Genomic DNA, 16,726 nt, shown 5'->3' on the forward strand with positions numbered 1-16,726 from the left:
ATGGACCCCCAGCAACCAAGTTAGACCCACCCATCCCAGGCCAAATGCAGAGAAATCATTCAGAGTCATTCAAGATGAACTCGAAGGGTGTTTCTGAGGAAGCTGTTTACATGATCAACACAGGCCCTGCTGCCATCAGTCACGCAAGGCAGCTCCCGCCCAGGTTAGCTTCTCAGCGCTGTCCATATTTCTCCAGACTGTATTTTCCCTGCCCTTCCCCCAGCTTCTCTGCCAATTTTAAGACCCCTGTCCTCTCCTGCTTGCTGCCTTCTGGACATCCTCCAGGCTCTCAGGGTCCCTCCCTCCCTGTCCCCCTTAACACAAGAGGCTCAGAGCACATACAGCTTCCTGTTCAGATGTGGTCTGAGCAGTGGACATGAAAACATCACCTCCATGGTCCAAGCACTGATTTCCTTATTGTCTTTGTCCTCTCTGAATTCCACCAACTCCCTGCCCACCTGAGCTACCTCTGTCCCCCTCCCCATGTCCCAGCCTCCCCCGTGACACTGGACGCCCCAGGGTCATGCTGGGCTTTAGTCTGGCCTGGACCTGAACAAGGGCTGCCTGGGACCTTGGTAGACCTCCCATCATTGGCCAGGGGCAGGAAGAAAATGCCGAAATGGGCCAAGAAAGAAGATCATGGAGGACTTAACTGGCCACCTCGTTCTTTGACATCCCCTTCTCCAATAATAACTGTTCGTCTATTCCTCTTGGCCACCTGCGCCCACAGTCACTCTGTAAAGCAACCACCTCCAAAACCTCAGCTCCACTCCTGCTCCCTCAGAGCTCCCTCTTAGGCTCAAAGCTGTGGCTGGGCAACCCCCTCCCTCACCCTCTGGAAGGCTCCAGTCCATTCACCTGCCCCCTTGGGGCCTCCCCAGCACAGACTCTCCCACCATCACTGGGATCTTGGAAACACCCTTCCCTGGCTAGCTTCTCTCCTCCATCATTCTTGTCGGACCGAACTCCTGCTCCTGCTCCCTGCCTGCACCCCTTCTCACTGCTTCTGCCATCCCGCCATCCTCTCTCACCAGGACTCATCACTGACTCCCTCCTTCCACTCCTGTCCACCTATGTTCAGTACAGCAGCCAAAATGATCTTCTTCCTATAAGCAAATCAGTTCCCTTGGATAAATCCTCCAGGCACTTCCATCCACCACCCTGGACTTCAAGCTCTACCCCAGGGCCTGCAGGGCCCCCCTTCCCTGCTCCCAGAATACTTCCCATCGTACCTTCTGGCACTCCGTCCCCCTCACTGCACCCCACTCCCTTCAGCCTGTTTATTTTCCACAACAGCCCAGGCTGGTTCCCTCTGAGCCCTCTGTACCTGCCCTTCTCTGGCTGGAATGAAGCCTTTCAGTGTTCCTCCAGGTCTCAGTCTTTCCCATCCTCTGGGCCGTCCCCAAATGTCTGCTCCTCAGGATTTTCCTGACCACCCAACCTACAGGGCCCCCACCCAGTACTCTTGACCATGACACATGGCCCTGTTTGCCTTTTTTTAAGCTTTTGGCAGCATGAAGCTCTCTTGTGAATGTGTTTGTCTGTTTGATTGTTGGCTGGACTGTGGGGGGCTAGAAAGAGCCCAGCTCCCTGGTGCAATCCCAGAGCCCGCATCCCAACCCTGTGCTGGCTTCCTTCTGATCATAGAAGAACTCTTAATTAACTGAGGGGACCACTTGGGGGTCCAAGTGGACACAGTTCCTAATAATGCGGGGCAGGTGAGTCCCAGAATTGGGGCTTGGCCCAGGAGGGTTCTTAGCTTCACACAGGCAAGAATTCAAGGATGAGCCAGTGGTGTTGGGCAGCAGCTTTTATGGGTGCGGCAGTGCACAGCAGAGGCAGAGGGGCCACTCCTTGCAGAGCAGGGCTATGTCATAGGCAGTGCGCCCAGAACAACAGCTCAGAGGCAGGGCTGCATTCACCTTTACACCCACTTTTAATTATATGCAAATTGAGGGGCAATTTATGCAGAAATTTCTAGGAAAATGTTGGTAACTTCCAGGTCATTGGGTTATCACCATGGAAAGGGGTGGTAACTTCCAGGTGTTACCATGGCAATGGTAAACTGGCATGGCACACTGGTGGGCATGGCTTATGGAAAGCTGCTTCTGCCCTATCCCTTTTAGCTAGTCCTCAGTTGGGTCCAGTATATGAGCCCCACCTCTGGAGTTGAGTCCAGCTTCCTGCCTCACTAACAGAGGTGACTCAGAGCACCCACACATTTCCAGAGCGCTAAAGCTTTCACGAATTCTCAAAAGATGGGAAGTCATTTCAGAAGGGGAGCAGGAAGTTTTAGAGCATCTTACTGTGGGCTCCGCTTTGAGGAGAGCAGGACCTGAAATGACTCCAGGGGTCCTGAGTAGTCAAGCCTTAAACAAGGAAAAGAGGGGGACACAGTAACAGGTGAGCATTCAGACCTGGAGTCCAGAGGTGAGGACAGCCGACGCCAGGGGACTGCGGGGACTGCAGCTTCCAAGGAGCCCAGAGCCAGCACTGGCCCCCCACCTGCCTGCACCTTTTTCCAGTTAAGTAACTGCTCTAGGCAAACAGGAAATGCATCCCCACATCCCAGGGCTGTGTGGTGACACCTGAGGCCAGGTGAGGAAGGCTGGAGACAGGAGAAGGGTGAGGAAGAGGCTAACAAGGTGCTGGGTCAGCTGTGACAGCCACATCCACGGGGGCTTAGATTCCTGCAGCAAGTGCCATCTGGGAATCATTTATCCTTCCAGTGGGCCGGGCGCAGGGTTCCCATCTATTCCTCAGATACATTACTAAGTGTAAGCCTGAGTCTTGCCTATGGTGAGGCAAACACAATGGAAGATCTGCAATTAAAGGTCCAGGCCTCAGTTTCCCTATTGGGATCATTGCAGGTGGCATTCTGGACCCTCCCTCAGGGGCCACCCTCCCTCTCTGGTCATCACATTGGCTTTGCCCCCCACCCACAGCTCCAGTTGTCTCTTTTCTGCCTCCCATGGGGGATCCAGGCTTCAGGAAGGGCTGACGTTCCTGTAATGCCCCAGAGGACTGACGGCGGGGTGGAGGAGTCTAAAGTTTGCAAATTAAATGCTTCCTTTTTTATTCCTCTCACCCTCTGAGCTGAACATCAGTCTCTTCCATGCAGGTGCCTGTGTCTTTCTCTGACAAAGGAGAACCAGGAGAAGCCGGGTTTATGCAGCATAGGGGCAGAGAGCTGGAGACAGGAAGGCTAGGCCACTCCGAGTTGTGCCCCCGACTCTCAGGGCCATCCCACCAGGGCCATTCCCACCTCAGGGCCTCTCTGTCCCCCTAGGAAAGAAGGACACCCCCTCACAGTCAAGGGCAGCACTGGAGGGGTTTTCCAAGCTCCCTAAATTCACAAGCCCTTGGCCGTCTCCTTTTCAAGATCAGCCTAATCACGCAATCAGTCCTCTGGGCTAAGCTATTAACTTCTCCTTGTGAGCATGTGACCCAGGCGTGAGGGAGGTAAGTTTATCAAGCGATCTGATCTTGGCTGAGATTCATTTCTTAGATCAGATGAGGAAGGGCATCCTGGGCCACAAGACAAGTGAGCCAGATAAGGAGACCGTGGAGGGAGGTGAGGGTCCTGCGGTGGTGCCCCAGGAGGGCCAGGTACTGGAGGGGCAAAGAATGGCCCTAAATATGGACTTGACACCTTCTCATTTTGTCTGGAGCAGCATGACCAGCTGTGGCCACAGGACAGGCTCGCCAGGAGATAGAAGAGAATGTGCTGTCCTGTCTCTGTCCTCCAGGCCGAAGTGGGGACTTCTTTTTCCCCAACACACATCCAGTCAGTTAGGAGGAACTGCCAGTTTGCTTGTGGAAAACACAATTGAAAAATAAAAAACACACAAAACACTACCCATGCCCAGTGATTGCTCCCAGGGGAGGGGGAGGTGTCAGGTCACTCTTTGGCGAGGGGCCTCATGCAGGGAGTCCCTTGGGTGGCCCTGCCTGGGCAGTCCAGCTGTGGGAATCCAGGGGACCCAGCACCATCTGTCAACTGCACCCGGCACCAGCAGTCAGGGTGTGAGGAGGGGTGGTGCCCAGGACTTGGCATGTCCCCATCACGGGCACCCTCAGTTTCTGTAAATAAATCTCCTCTGATGTTAAAAAACAATCCGGAGCACCTCACTGCCACCGTAAACCCCGAGAAAAGCTAACCCCCCTTAGGTGGGCGGGAGCACAGCAAATCCTGTTCCTGCTGAACTCTCCTCTGAAGCTCGGGCCCCAAATGCTCAAAACGAACACTGACTCTGCCAAACGCCCGCAGGACCCATGGGCCTGCAGCTGGCACCATGGGTTTTTTCTCCGGCCCTTGTGACCTGGCAGGAGCAGCAGCGACTGTCTGATGGACAGTGTTCCTGGTCACAAAGGGCCACTCAGTTCAGGTGAAACTTGGGCTCCAAGTGACTGCTCCCTCCTGGAGGAGCCCAGCAGTCTGAAGGTCCCCACCTGGGGCGTGGATTGCTCTAGGATTGAGGAAACCTCTGCAAGAAACAAACGGCAGATGCCTCCCTCGATCTCTACTCCCACCTCTCTCCCCAAAGCAAACCCTTCCAGGGCCCTGTAGGCACGAAGATTCTCAGCAAGTGGCGGCCAGCTGCAGTCTGCTCCAGGAGGGCTGCAGTGATGGGACCCAGTGGTAGGAGCAGCGGCCACGTCAGGTGACTTATTCCTCGGGTGAGCTTGGCTCCATGGAGAGGCCAGGGCATCACATTTGAGGCTTTGTAACCACACAGAGAGCCTGGGGTCACTTCCTTCCACCCCTGCTGAGTACTTGTTCTGACCTCTCCCCACTCAGGGCCAGCACCACCCAGCCCCTGTGTTGTCCCTGCCAACAGTACCCTCGCTTGACAATGGCAGGTGCATTTGAAGGAAGTGACCAGTTTGCAGGGAACTGCACCACCCTTCTAAAGCGCAGCACCAGACGTTTCCAGACCTTACTGGGGTCCCATCATCTGGGGAATCTGTTAAAATGAAGGTTTCTAAGTCTCATGCCCAGGGAGTCAGGCCCAGTCGTTCTGGGGTAGGGCCCGGGAACCTGCATTTTAATATCCTTACTTTAGATCGGATTTGAGCCTAAACGATGAGTTTTCTGTGTCGACTTGGCAGGACTCCAGTACCCAGTGATTCATCCAACACTTATCTAGGTATTGCTGGGAGGGTACATTGTAGATGTGATTCCATCCACATTCAGCTGACTTTAAGTAACAGAGATCCCCTCTGTGATGTGGTGGCCTCGTCCAATCAGCTGACAGCCTGAGGAGCAGAAACTGAGGGTTCCCAGAGAAGAAGAAAGTCAGCCTGAAGGCGGCAGCTCAGCTCCCCATGCTGGTCTGCTGCAGGCATTTTGGATTAACCAGCCCCATAACCACATGAGCCAATGCTTTCAAATACACCTCTCCATACACCTGTGGAGCTCTTCTATCTGCCGTTTCTCTGGAGAGCTCCTACAGATAAGCACCCCTTGGGGCTGTCATGAGGTTGAGTGAACCACAGCCTTCACTCCCCAAATGTGTGGCTCATAAAAAACATGGACACCTGTGCACTGATGCTCTTACAAAACCAATAGCCTGCGCTAATTGTAATAGACAAATAAAGTGATTTGTAATAAAATAATACATAAAAATAAATGTGTAACAAAGTAACACATACTTCCACATGTAATTGCCCAGGCACATCTGCACCAGACGACGTAATCACCAGAGAAAGGGGCATCCGGGCTTTCCTAGCCCCTCAATCCCCAGTCGTCCTGTTGGCGGAGATGGGGTTGTCCAAAAGGAGAGGTAGCTGTTGGTGAAGTTCTAGGAAAGCCCAGCACAGTAATTCCATGATTCCCCGTTGCTTGCATTCATAGCCTAGATCAAAACCACGCAAACAGTGCTTTGTAACTGTGACACACCAGCTCAGAGCATCGCCATCGGCCCCCTTCATCCAGAGTCCAGTGGGATATTCGTCGAGGCACAGACAGGCCTCACTGCATGGCTGTCCCACACATGTCTGGGAAGGGGCCCTACCAGCTAAACGCCAGTGGCATGCCCCTACCATCGTGGCAATAAGAAGGTCCCTGCAGGACGTGAAGATGCTCCCTGAGTTCAACCGCTGGGCTCTTAACCTGGGCTCAAATCCACGTCCTACCACTTCCTCACCCTGCGAACTGGACAAGTTACATGGCCTGTTGTTTCTCAGCCTTGTCAGCTGAGACATGGACATACAAATAATCCATCTCTCGTGGGGTGTGGAAGGAGTAAGTGAGCAAGGAATACTGTCTGTAAGGGGCTTGGGACTTAGTCTGGCCCGTGATGCCCGTTCTACCATCAGTAAATGTTGGAAATTATCGTCACCATCGCCACCACCTGCACTGTCATTGTTCTCATTCGGGGTCCCCATCTCACTACTGACTGCTCAGCCAGGACACCTCCCTCCCCTCTCCCAGGGCTCTGCCACTGCCGAGGCTTACCACTGTGCCCTCTCCCCACCCTCCCTGTCAGCTGAGACCCCTCCCCTGGGTCCCATGCCTCTATGCACGTGGCTTCCTCTCCTCCTCAGTTGCCTACAGGCTCTTCTTTCTACCACAATGGGTTGTTCTCCATCTGTGCTGCCCAGGGCCGCACTCTCTGGCCACAGAACATGGCTCATGAGATGAGGAGCTGATCTGACCATTTTACTAAGTTTAATAAGTTAAAATGTAAACAGTTGCATGGAGCTAGTGGCAATGACATCGGACAGGGCAGTTTTAAAACTGATTTTTCCTCCATGCTACTTACCTCTCTGCCACTGGAAAACTCTGGGTGGCTTTCTTCTGCCTTTAGGAGAAATAGCAATACAAATAGCAAAGCAGGCTGGGCGCGGTGGCTCATGCCTGTAATCCCAGCACTTAGGGAGGCCGAGGTGGGTGGATCGCCTGAGGTGAGGAGTTTGAGACCAGCCTGGCCAACATGGTGAAACTCCATCTCCACTAAAAATACAAAAAAAATTGGCTGGGTGGTGGGCGCCTGTAATCCCAGCTACTCAGGAGGCTGAGGCAGGAGAATTGCTTGAAACCGGGAGGCAGAGGTTGCAGTGAGCCAAGATCATGCTATTGCACTCCAGCCTGGGCGACAAGACCGAGACTCCGTCTCGGAAAAAGAAAAAAAAAAAAAAAAAGGCGAGGCTCCTATAGCACTTATTGTGTGCTAGGCACTGTCTATGTGCCTTCTGCCTACAGCACATTTAACTCCCCTACAGCCCTGTGAGGGAAGTGCTATGCTCTCTCAATTCAAAGCACATTTAACTCCCCTACAGCCCTGTGAGGGAAGTGCTATGCTCTCTCAATTCACATGTGAGGAAGCAGGAATAGTGAGTTTCAGGAACGTGCCACAAAAAGGCTGAGGTCCTTAGCGAGACTTACAAAGCTGCTGGAATCCAGACACTGCCTACCTCCCTGTTAGGGGCCGAGCAAAGAGATAAGTTAAAGTCCTAATCCCCAATACCTGTGAATGTCACCTTATTTAGAAATAGGATCTTTCCAGATGTAATCAAGGTTAGATGAGCTTATTAGGGTGAGCTCTAATCCGATGCGACTTGTGACCTCATAAGAAGACACAGACACACAGAGGAGGCCACCCAGTGATGACATGGCAGAGACTGGAGTGATGAAGCTGGGAGCCCAGGACCGCCCAGGACTGATGGAGCCACCAAAAGCTGGAAGGGACAAGGGAGGATCCTCCCCCAGAGCCTTCAGAGGGAGTAGAACCCGGCTGAGCCCTTGATCTTGGCCTTCCAGCCTCCAGACTGCAAGAGAATAAATTCCTGTTGTTTCAGCTGCCCAGTGTATGGTACTTTGTTATGGCAGCCATTCACTCCCTGAAGCCACCCACCATACCCTCACCTCACAAAGCAAGGCAGCCAAATCCTATGCTGACTCCTGACAGTGTGCCTGAGTGCCCTGTTCTCTGTAAAATTCTTCTTCCCCTTGTTCCCTTCCCTCATGAGCTCAGACCCGTTCTAGGCTAGCACAACCAACAGAAAGAAAACGTGAGCCACAATGCAATTTTAATCTTTTTAGCAGCCACATGAACACCAGAGACAGGTGCAGTTAATTTAAGTAATATTTTAGTTGACCTAATATATCCAAAATATTATTATTTCAAAAGTAATCAATATACAAATTAACAAGACATTTTACATCCAATTTTTTTTTTTTTTTGGTACTAGGTCTTCCAATTCCAGCATGCATTTTACACCTCTAGCATATCTCAGCTTGGGCATTGCATTTCCATGGCAAATACTTGACCTGCATTTAGGGTTCATTAAGCTTGCAGGTAAAAATGTAGATTCACACACCCAAGTTATTTCAGACATCTTTGGGGGTTTCCCAGGAGCTGAATTGAAAATCTATTTGTAAATTTACATTTATGTTAATTAAAATTAAAATTCCACTCTTCAGCCACACTGGGTACATCTTACGTGCTCAGCACACCTATGGCTGGGGGCCATGCAGTCCCCAATCCCTCCCAAGTGTTCACAGAGGGATGGATGGGTACGGAAAATGTGGTGTGCAAGTGTTGCCTATATACACACAGTGGAATAGTAGCCTTAGAAAGGAAGGAAAGCCCGACACAGGCTACAGCGCAGCTGAACCTTGAGCATATTATGCTGAGTGAAACAAGCCAGACACAAAAAGACAAATACTATAATACAAGATGCCACTCTCATGAGGCTCCTAGAATCATCAAATTCATAGAAGCAGAAAGTAGAAGGTGGTTGTTTTCTAAATAATATTCACCCTCCAGATATCAAATTTGCCAAGACACAAAATTTCTGTTTGAATCTTAGATATAATCATTTTCAATGTAGGAGAAGCCCTGGTAGAACTTGGGTCCTCATAAGTGATACTGGAAAAATGAAAGTCCAAAAGCCGGAAAGTCCCTTGGCAGTTCAGGAATCCAAAGTGGTCCTTCAGGAATGGGGAAGTGGGGATAGCTAATGGGTACAAAAAAGTCATTAGAAAGAATGAATAAGATCTACTATTTGATAGCACAAAGGAGTGACTATAGTCAATAATAATTTCATTGTACATTTAAGAATAACTAAAAGGGTATAATTGGATTGTTGGTAACACAGAGGGTAAATGCTTGAAGGAATAGATACTCTTATCTTCCATGATGTGATTACTGCACATGTTCCTGTATCAAAACGTCTCACACCCCACAAATATATACACCTACTATGTACCCATAAATATTAAAAACTAAATTAAAAAAGAAGTGTATCCCAGGGAGGTCAGGTAAGCTGAGAGGCACCAATAGGTGCTATAGCCCTAGAGAGACAAGGCCCAGAGTCCAGAATGATCAGAGAGATTATGCTGGAATATCAGAGGACCACGCAGAGTGGCCCTGCATGGCCACAGTTCAGAGTGTGTGGAGGACACAAGGCTGGAGAAGGGGAAAGGAATCCCAGGGCTGGGCAGGAAGGGCCTTGGAAGCCTTCGTGTTAGGAGGGCCATGTGGTTGAGGTCACGGGGCAGGGAGGGGAGGGGAGATGACAGAGTGGAAGCTCAACAGGCCCTGGGTGCTCCATTCCCAGCTCCTTCACCCGCCAGGAGACCTTGGCTGTCTGTTCCCCGAGGTACCCTTGTGGAGTGGAGATCAGGAGATAGGCCCACAACCCCTGGTCTACAACTCCAAAATCCAAATGGTTTCAAAATGGGAGGGTGTCTTCCTAACTCCTTGGACAGCAGAACCTGACTTGAACAGACATAGGCCCCTTGTGGCTGTTACCTGCTGGTTCAGCTTTTCCTGTATTTACCACAGAACTATGACTGTGTTAGATAGGGCCCTGCTCACACCCCACGGGGTTAGGTGGCACATGATATGTGCACCACCTGACCTGTCCAAAATCAAAGAAATTCTGAAACGTGTCTGTGGCCAAGAGCTTTAGATGAGAAACTGTGGACATCTAGGATCCACCATACGTGATTGTGTAGGAAAAGTCATTCATTCATTTATGAAATCTCATTTAGTGCAGATCCTGGGGTTCCCTAAGACGACCTCCAAACTTTTTTTTACAGTTACACTGTGAGTCATTATGTAGCTTTGTTGCATGTAGACATCAGCACTGATGTGCAAAAAAAAAAAAAAAAGTGAGTCTAGCTCCACATGGATGAAGGCCGTTAAACCAGTGAGTCTAACTCCACATGGATGAAGGCCGTTAAACCAGTGAGTCCAGCTCTACATGGATGAAGGCCGTTAAACCAGTGAGTCTAACTCCACATGGATGAAGGCCGTTGAACCAGTGAGCCCAGCTCCACATGGATGAAGGCCATTAAACCAGTGAGTCTAACTCCACATGGATGAAGGCCGTTAAGCCAGTGAGTCTAACTCCACATGGATGAAGGCCATTGAACCAGTGAGTCTAGCTCCACATGGATGAAGGCCATTAAACCAGTGAATCTAACTCCACATGGATGAAGGCCGTTGAACCAGTGAGTCTAACTCCACATGGATGAAGGCCGTTGAACCAGTGAGTCTAACTCCACATGGATGAAGGCCGTTGAACCAGTGAGTCTAACTCCACATGGATGAAGGCCGTTGAACCAGTGAGTCCAGCTCTACATGGATGAAGGCCGTTAAACCAGTGAGTCCAGCTCCACATGGATGAAGGCCGTTGAACCAGTGAGTCTAACTCCACATGGATGAAGGCCGTTGAACCAGTGAGCCCAGCTCCACATGGATGAAGGCCATTAAACCAGTGAGTCCAGCTCCACATGGATGAAGGTCGTTGAACCAGTGAGTCCAGCTCCACATGGATGAAGGCCATTAAACCAGTGAGTCCAGCTCCACATGGATGAAGGCCGTTAAAGGTTGTTATTGGCCATTGGTAGCAGACATTGTGCTCTTCACAGCCACACACTCACAGGTTTTTTTTTTTTTTTTTCAAATGCAGGTTTTACTTAAGAATGTTCTTGAAGAGGCAGTGAAAAAAAATAGTTTTATTAAAGCTCAGCTCTGGAGCACATGTCTTTTCAATATTCTGGGTGAAGAAAGGGGGAGCTGTCATACAGAAGAACAGCGGCCATCGAGGAAAAGGACGGGCGGGCTACAGCCATGAGCTGACTGAGCCCGCTTTTTCATGGAGCCTCATTTTACATGGAACGGCACCCAACAGACAAATCATGGTTATTGAGACTTAGGTCTTTGACAGACACCTTTGCAAAAATAAATGAAATTAGCCTGTTGTGTTGAGGAAAGTAGTATTTACCACTAAAGGTAAAATGTGAGTTTTTAAGTGAAAATTAAAATTCTTGAAAACTTGTATCCAACATCATGAGTCAGACAACCTCCCAAATTTAAAGAGTTTTCCAATAAGATTAGTGGTGATATTAACAAATGTGATTTTGTGATACTGTTTAAGGAAATAGTTCGACATTTGGAAGACCTGCATAACTCAGTGAACCAATATTTTCCAAATGACCAATATACAGTGGCATGAAATATTTTGCAGGCTGAGGCAGGTGGGTTACTTGAGGTCAGGAGTTTGAAACCAGCCTGGCCAACATGGTGAAACCCCGTCTCTACTAAAAATACAAAAAATTAACTGGGTGTGGTGGCATGCACCTGTAATCCCAGCTTCTGGGGAGGCTGAGGCAGGAGAATCACTTGAACCCAGGAAGCAAGGTTGCAGTGAGCAGAGATTGTATCACTGCACTCTAGCCTGGGTGACAGAGAGAGACTGTCAAAAAGAAAGGGAAGGGAAGGGAAGGGGAAGGTGAAGGAAAGGGGGAGGGAGGGAGGGAGGGAGGAAGGAAGGAAGGAAGGAAATATTTTGTGGGCAAAAGAGCCATTCAAAGTGCAAGACAGATAAATGGATTTTAATGTAATAGAGTATGAAATGTTCATTGACATGGTTTCAGATTCCACATTGCAACCAACCTTTAAGAAACCACCATTTGTTGAATTGGGGGGTAATATCAAGGAAAAATGTTCACAATTATCTGCCAAGGTTAATAAAATACTCCTCCAGTTTTCAACTGCATATCTGTGACAGGTTGCATTTTCTTCATATACTTGAACCAAAATAATGGATTGCACAAACAAAAATGAGAATCCAACTATCTTCTATTAAGCCAGATATTAAAGAGGGGTGCAAACCTGTACACCACTCTCCAGACTAATTTTTTTTTTGTTTGGGGGAATAGAATAAATGTTCATTAAAATATGTTAAGTAAACATGAAGTGGGTTTTTATTGTCATTGTAAATGAATCAATTAATCAATATATTTAAAACATTACCATTTCAATTTCTAATACTGCACAAATCACCGGATAGACATCTAAATCTATCTGTTGCTATATACAAAAGCTCTTTGGGGGGCTCAGTAAATTTCTAAGAGCATAAAGCAGTCCTGTGACCAAAAATTCTGGGAGCAATGGCTTCATGTTACTGTGTGCCAGTCCCTTTAGCAGGACTGGGGGTACAGCCACCAAGACGAGGCCCTGCCCTCCGGAAGGTATGTTCTAGATGAGAGACCAATAATAAATGCACCAACACCTTTACAACTGCAAGTAGCCATAAGTGCTGTGGGGAACGCACCTGGATTAGGGAGTCATTTTAGATCATGTGACCCTTCTCTGGGGAACAGTCTGTGCCCAAAGATATGGAGAAAGAATGTACCAGATGAACAAAGAGTCAGGACCAAAGGAAAAGAGCTCCCCTGAGGTGGCCATGGCTTGGAGGCTCAAGAACTGGCAAAACTAGACTTAGAACCTCAAGTGAGGGAGGTGGCTGGTGGATTTCATTGTGCCTTGAAGGACATTGTAAGGATGTGTCTAATTCTCATGCACATGGAAACCACTGGTTTTGACCAAGGGTAGGTCTGAGCTGAAGCTTACTCTGTTGTAGGGAGAGCGGTGGACCACAGGGCACATGTGTGAGGTGGAGAGCTGGTTAGGAGGCCATGCAACCCTGCAGGTGGAGGGGGAAAGGGCTTGGGGGCTGGTGGAGGACACAGGAGTATGGGGGAGCTGTGGAAAAGACGTGGAGGCAGAGCCAGCAGGCCTTGCTAAGGGACAGGAGGTGGCTCTAGAGAGAAAATGAGGGATCAGGGATGTCTCCTGGGGGGTGGCCAGCTGGGTGACTGGGAAAAACTGGGAAGGCGCAGATCAGGGCAGCAGGGGTAGCGGGATCAGGGGTGCTCTGAAGTGAACACGTGAAATTGAAGGTGCTCGTCAGCCTTCCAGTGGAGGCATCCAGGAGGCAGCTGGAACTGGAAGGAAATGGTGACAGTCGTCAGCACGGTAGAGGTGGCGGTGGTGGTGGTTACAGCTGGACCCCTCTGGGCTGGTGGGAAGTGTGGAGGTGAAGGGGCAGGGAGCAGGGGGAGGTGGAGAAGGAAACCTCAGGCTTACATTTTCACCCTATTCTTGGCTGCCATATTTTCAGGAAGTCCCTCTTGAGGCTGGGACAGAGGGTGGGGACAGTTCAGTCTCCCTGAGAGAGTTTATTCTCGGAGGCCTGTGGTGGGAGCCAGGGCGCGGCGGAGAGGGTTTCCCACCTCTTCCCCAGCAAGCGGGAGGGAGGCGCCGGGCTGAGGCTGCGCTGCGCCCGCGGAGCTCGAGCTCGCCGCCCGGGTGGACCCGCCCTGTTCAAGCGCGGAGGGGCGGAGGCCTGGTTGGTTGTAGCGTGGTGCGGAGCAGGACGCCGCCTCGTGCCATGGTCACTGGAGACGCACGCCCATCTTCCCTCCCGGGCCCCTCGATCCTGCCATCTTCCGCTCCCGGCCGCTCGTGGGTGTTCGTCATTTAGACCTTCCCCGTGCTTCATGGGACGCAAGCCCTCCCCCAGAGTTCGGTTTTGCAAAAGAGGTCTGGACCCCTCGCTACAGATCCCCTCCCTGGGCCACGGAGGATGAGAGGGGTCACCGAGCCGAGCCGTAATCCTGCGTAACCCCTGACCTCTCTCCTTCCCTGCCCCCACGGCACCCCATCGTCCCCTCCCCCTCTCCGAGGTCCTCCAGAAAACAGCGCAGAATTGTGCAGATGTTTAGGAGATGTGAAGATGCTGGAGATGCTTAGGAGGCGACCGACGGTTACGCGAGGAGAATTGCTTCCAGGTGCGCTTCTGGAACGCACGGAGACCCCCCGGCGGGGAAGGGGCTGGGGCTCGCGTCACTTAGTGTCTGCTCGCCGATTTCCCTCTGAAGAGGGGGCCCAGGGCCTCTGCTGCGGGAGCGGGGAGGCTGTGCGGGCCCCTCCCGGGCACACATGGGTGTCCGCTCCTTCCTCCCCCTCCCCTCCCCTCGCACGGAGAGCGGAGAGCGACAGGGAGGCAGCCGAAGACTTGAATTTTGAAAGGGGAGCTGGCGGCGCAGGAGCTGTGAATGAGACAGCTACTTAGGAAGCGAGTCCAGCCAGCCCGGGAGGCGGTGGAGACCCACGCCCGGAAGTAACCGGATTAGGTCTCAGGATGTGATCGCCCCCCGGGTCCCGGGGGAGACGCCAAGGACGCGCAAGAGGAGGGCGCGGAGACAACTGGGAGCCAGAGTCTCCATCACTTGGGCTGGGAACGCCTCTGGGCATTCCGACGGGGTGGCGGTGGGGGTGGGGGGAGGCCCTTGAGAACCGTGCGGGCCCGGGGAGAGCCCACCTATTGCTGAGCCCCGACACAGGCTTTGAAGTTGCTGCAGTGGCTCAGCCCCTCCCCCGCCCGGCCCTGCGCAGCGCGGTGCCGCAGAGTCCAGGCCGTGCCCCCGTTTCGTCGCTCAGAGCTTATTGCGGCGGCTCATTGGACCACCTCGGTGGGGCGATCGCAGCCTCTGATCTGTGAGCTGCAAAGAGCTCCGAGGTTCATTCACAAATCTGCGCCCCCAGCCGTCCCTCCACGCACCCGAGCCAAGTCCCGGGACCCGGAGAGCCCGGGGCGTTGGGCGCTGCGGAGGAGGCCCGGCTTCTGTCGCTCCCTTCACCTCCCAGCCTGCGAGGGACTTGGGGGAAGGGGGAGCAAGCTTTCGCTCCGGAAGAAAGGAAGAAACGTTCGGAACCAAGGAGTCTGACTCCTGGATCCGGGTGCCTGTTGGATCCAGGCTCCCACTCCCGGGCCCTCCGGTCGAACCAAGGGTCCCGACAGGGCCCGAGGCACCCGCATTCCTAGGAGACAGGAGCTCGGCCAGGGCGCATCACCGGGTCCTGCTCCGAGCCAGAGGACGCAGTGTAGACACCCACCCCCACACCGCCCCTCCACAGAGCTCCTCTCCCCTTGGGGCGTCGCTGGGCACAGGGCAGGTCGCTAGGAATCCCCAGTAAAACCACGCTCGCTCAGAGGTTCGCGGCTTCCTCTGAGGGCGCTGGGGAAAGAGAGGGGACCTGATTTATTCGACCTTCGGAGGAAAAGTGCTCGGGGCCTCCTAGGGACACAGCCCTGGAAGCTCACCTCATCTTAGCTTAGGCCGCGGCGAGGTGGGGAGGAGAGTTAGGAGAGGGGGAGAGGGGCTCTGCGCCCTGCAGAGGCCTCTAATTCTGGAGGAAAAAGACTGGGACACACCCAAGGGAGCCAAGGCCCGAGCCCCACGCACCTCCACCCACCCGGGGCGGCGCACAGCCAGCTCCTGCCGGGCGTGAGCACTCGATCAAGGGAGCAAGTGGAATGAAAATCCAGCTGGGGGGGGGGGTCCCCCATCGACACAACTGTCCCGCAGTCAAGCTTCTGGATTCCTGGGAGATGTGGAGAGCCTGGGGCCGGCTCCCGCTCCGCAGAGCAGACTGGACTGCCCTAGGTGCCTGGAATGCGCCTGCACCCTGTCCCTCGGACCCACGGGAGACCCGTGTTCCGCGAGCCCCCCTTCTCACCCTAGTCTGCCCCTATACCTACACCCCGCCGGCCAGTGTGCCACCGCGAGGCGCCTCCTTCCCCGGGAAGGGAGCTCCCTTCCGCGCAGACCCGCATTGCCCTTCTTTTCGCTCGGTTTTGTTTTCCAGGGGTAGTTTCTGCAGAAAGGAGATTCTCTTCCGGGCAGAAGGGCTACCAGCCTGCAGTCAGTTCAGCCCCGGACCCTGGGAGATGCTCACCACTCTGCGGATCTTGATCCGAAATCCTTTCTGGCCGCCCACTGCGGAGAGTGTCCTCGTAGAGAGGTTTTCAATCGAAGGAGCCTGGGCTCCACATTTTGTCTTCAAGCCTGAGCTTTCAGGGCTGCTTTGCACGAGGTGCAGATGAACTTGTGTCTGCAAACAAGACAGAAAACCCTAAGTGCCGCCCGACCTTCCTCTTTTGGGGAACCCGCACTTTGTCCTGGGAGCGCGCCCAGCGCCTTAGTACCAAACTTTCTGGCCGGGGCTGGCAGAGCTCAGAGTCCCGCTTCCCCCTAGGCGCGGCCCCCTAACATCTGTAACCCAAATGTTGCGCCGCGGCCAAAATTAGCCCTGGCAGTGCGAACAGAGAACTAAAAGCAGGCAGTGAATGAGAACAGCTCGCATTTCTCCTTCCTGGTAGACGGGGAGGTGTAAATCCCGAGGAATTCCAGGGCATTCGCTCCAAACGTGGGAAATCTTCGCGCGTATCCCGTTTCTTCCTCCCAGCCTGTGTTAATGCTCCAAATGGTGTCGAGTTGCTCAACTTTGCCGTCGTCACAGAGGCTGTTGTGTCTTAGGGGATTAACTGATGTGAGACACACAAAACCCTGCAACTCCATAACATAAACTATAGCACAGCCTTTCTGGAGAGGGCTGGAATATTTGAGTGAGTTTCTGAG

The 16,726-nt window shown here is 52.4% G+C and overlaps 1 long non-coding RNA gene across 1 annotated transcript in view; it reads right to left on the bottom strand.

Annotated features, from left to right (window-relative positions):
- The window catches only part of LOC134730752 (uncharacterized), a 36,392-nt gene that overhangs the window by 14,289 nt on the left and 5,377 nt on the right, over positions 1-16,726 (bottom strand). The window contains exon 2 of the long non-coding RNA XR_010112700.1: positions 16,044-16,199. This is a non-coding gene — a long non-coding RNA (uncharacterized LOC134730752). The remainder of the gene's footprint in view (positions 1-16,043; positions 16,200-16,726) is intronic.

This window comes from Pan paniscus, chromosome 6 (genome assembly GCF_029289425.2).
Source record: "Pan paniscus chromosome 6, NHGRI_mPanPan1-v2.0_pri, whole genome shotgun sequence".
Classification (NCBI taxonomy): Eukaryota; Metazoa; Chordata; class Mammalia; order Primates; family Hominidae; genus Pan; species Pan paniscus.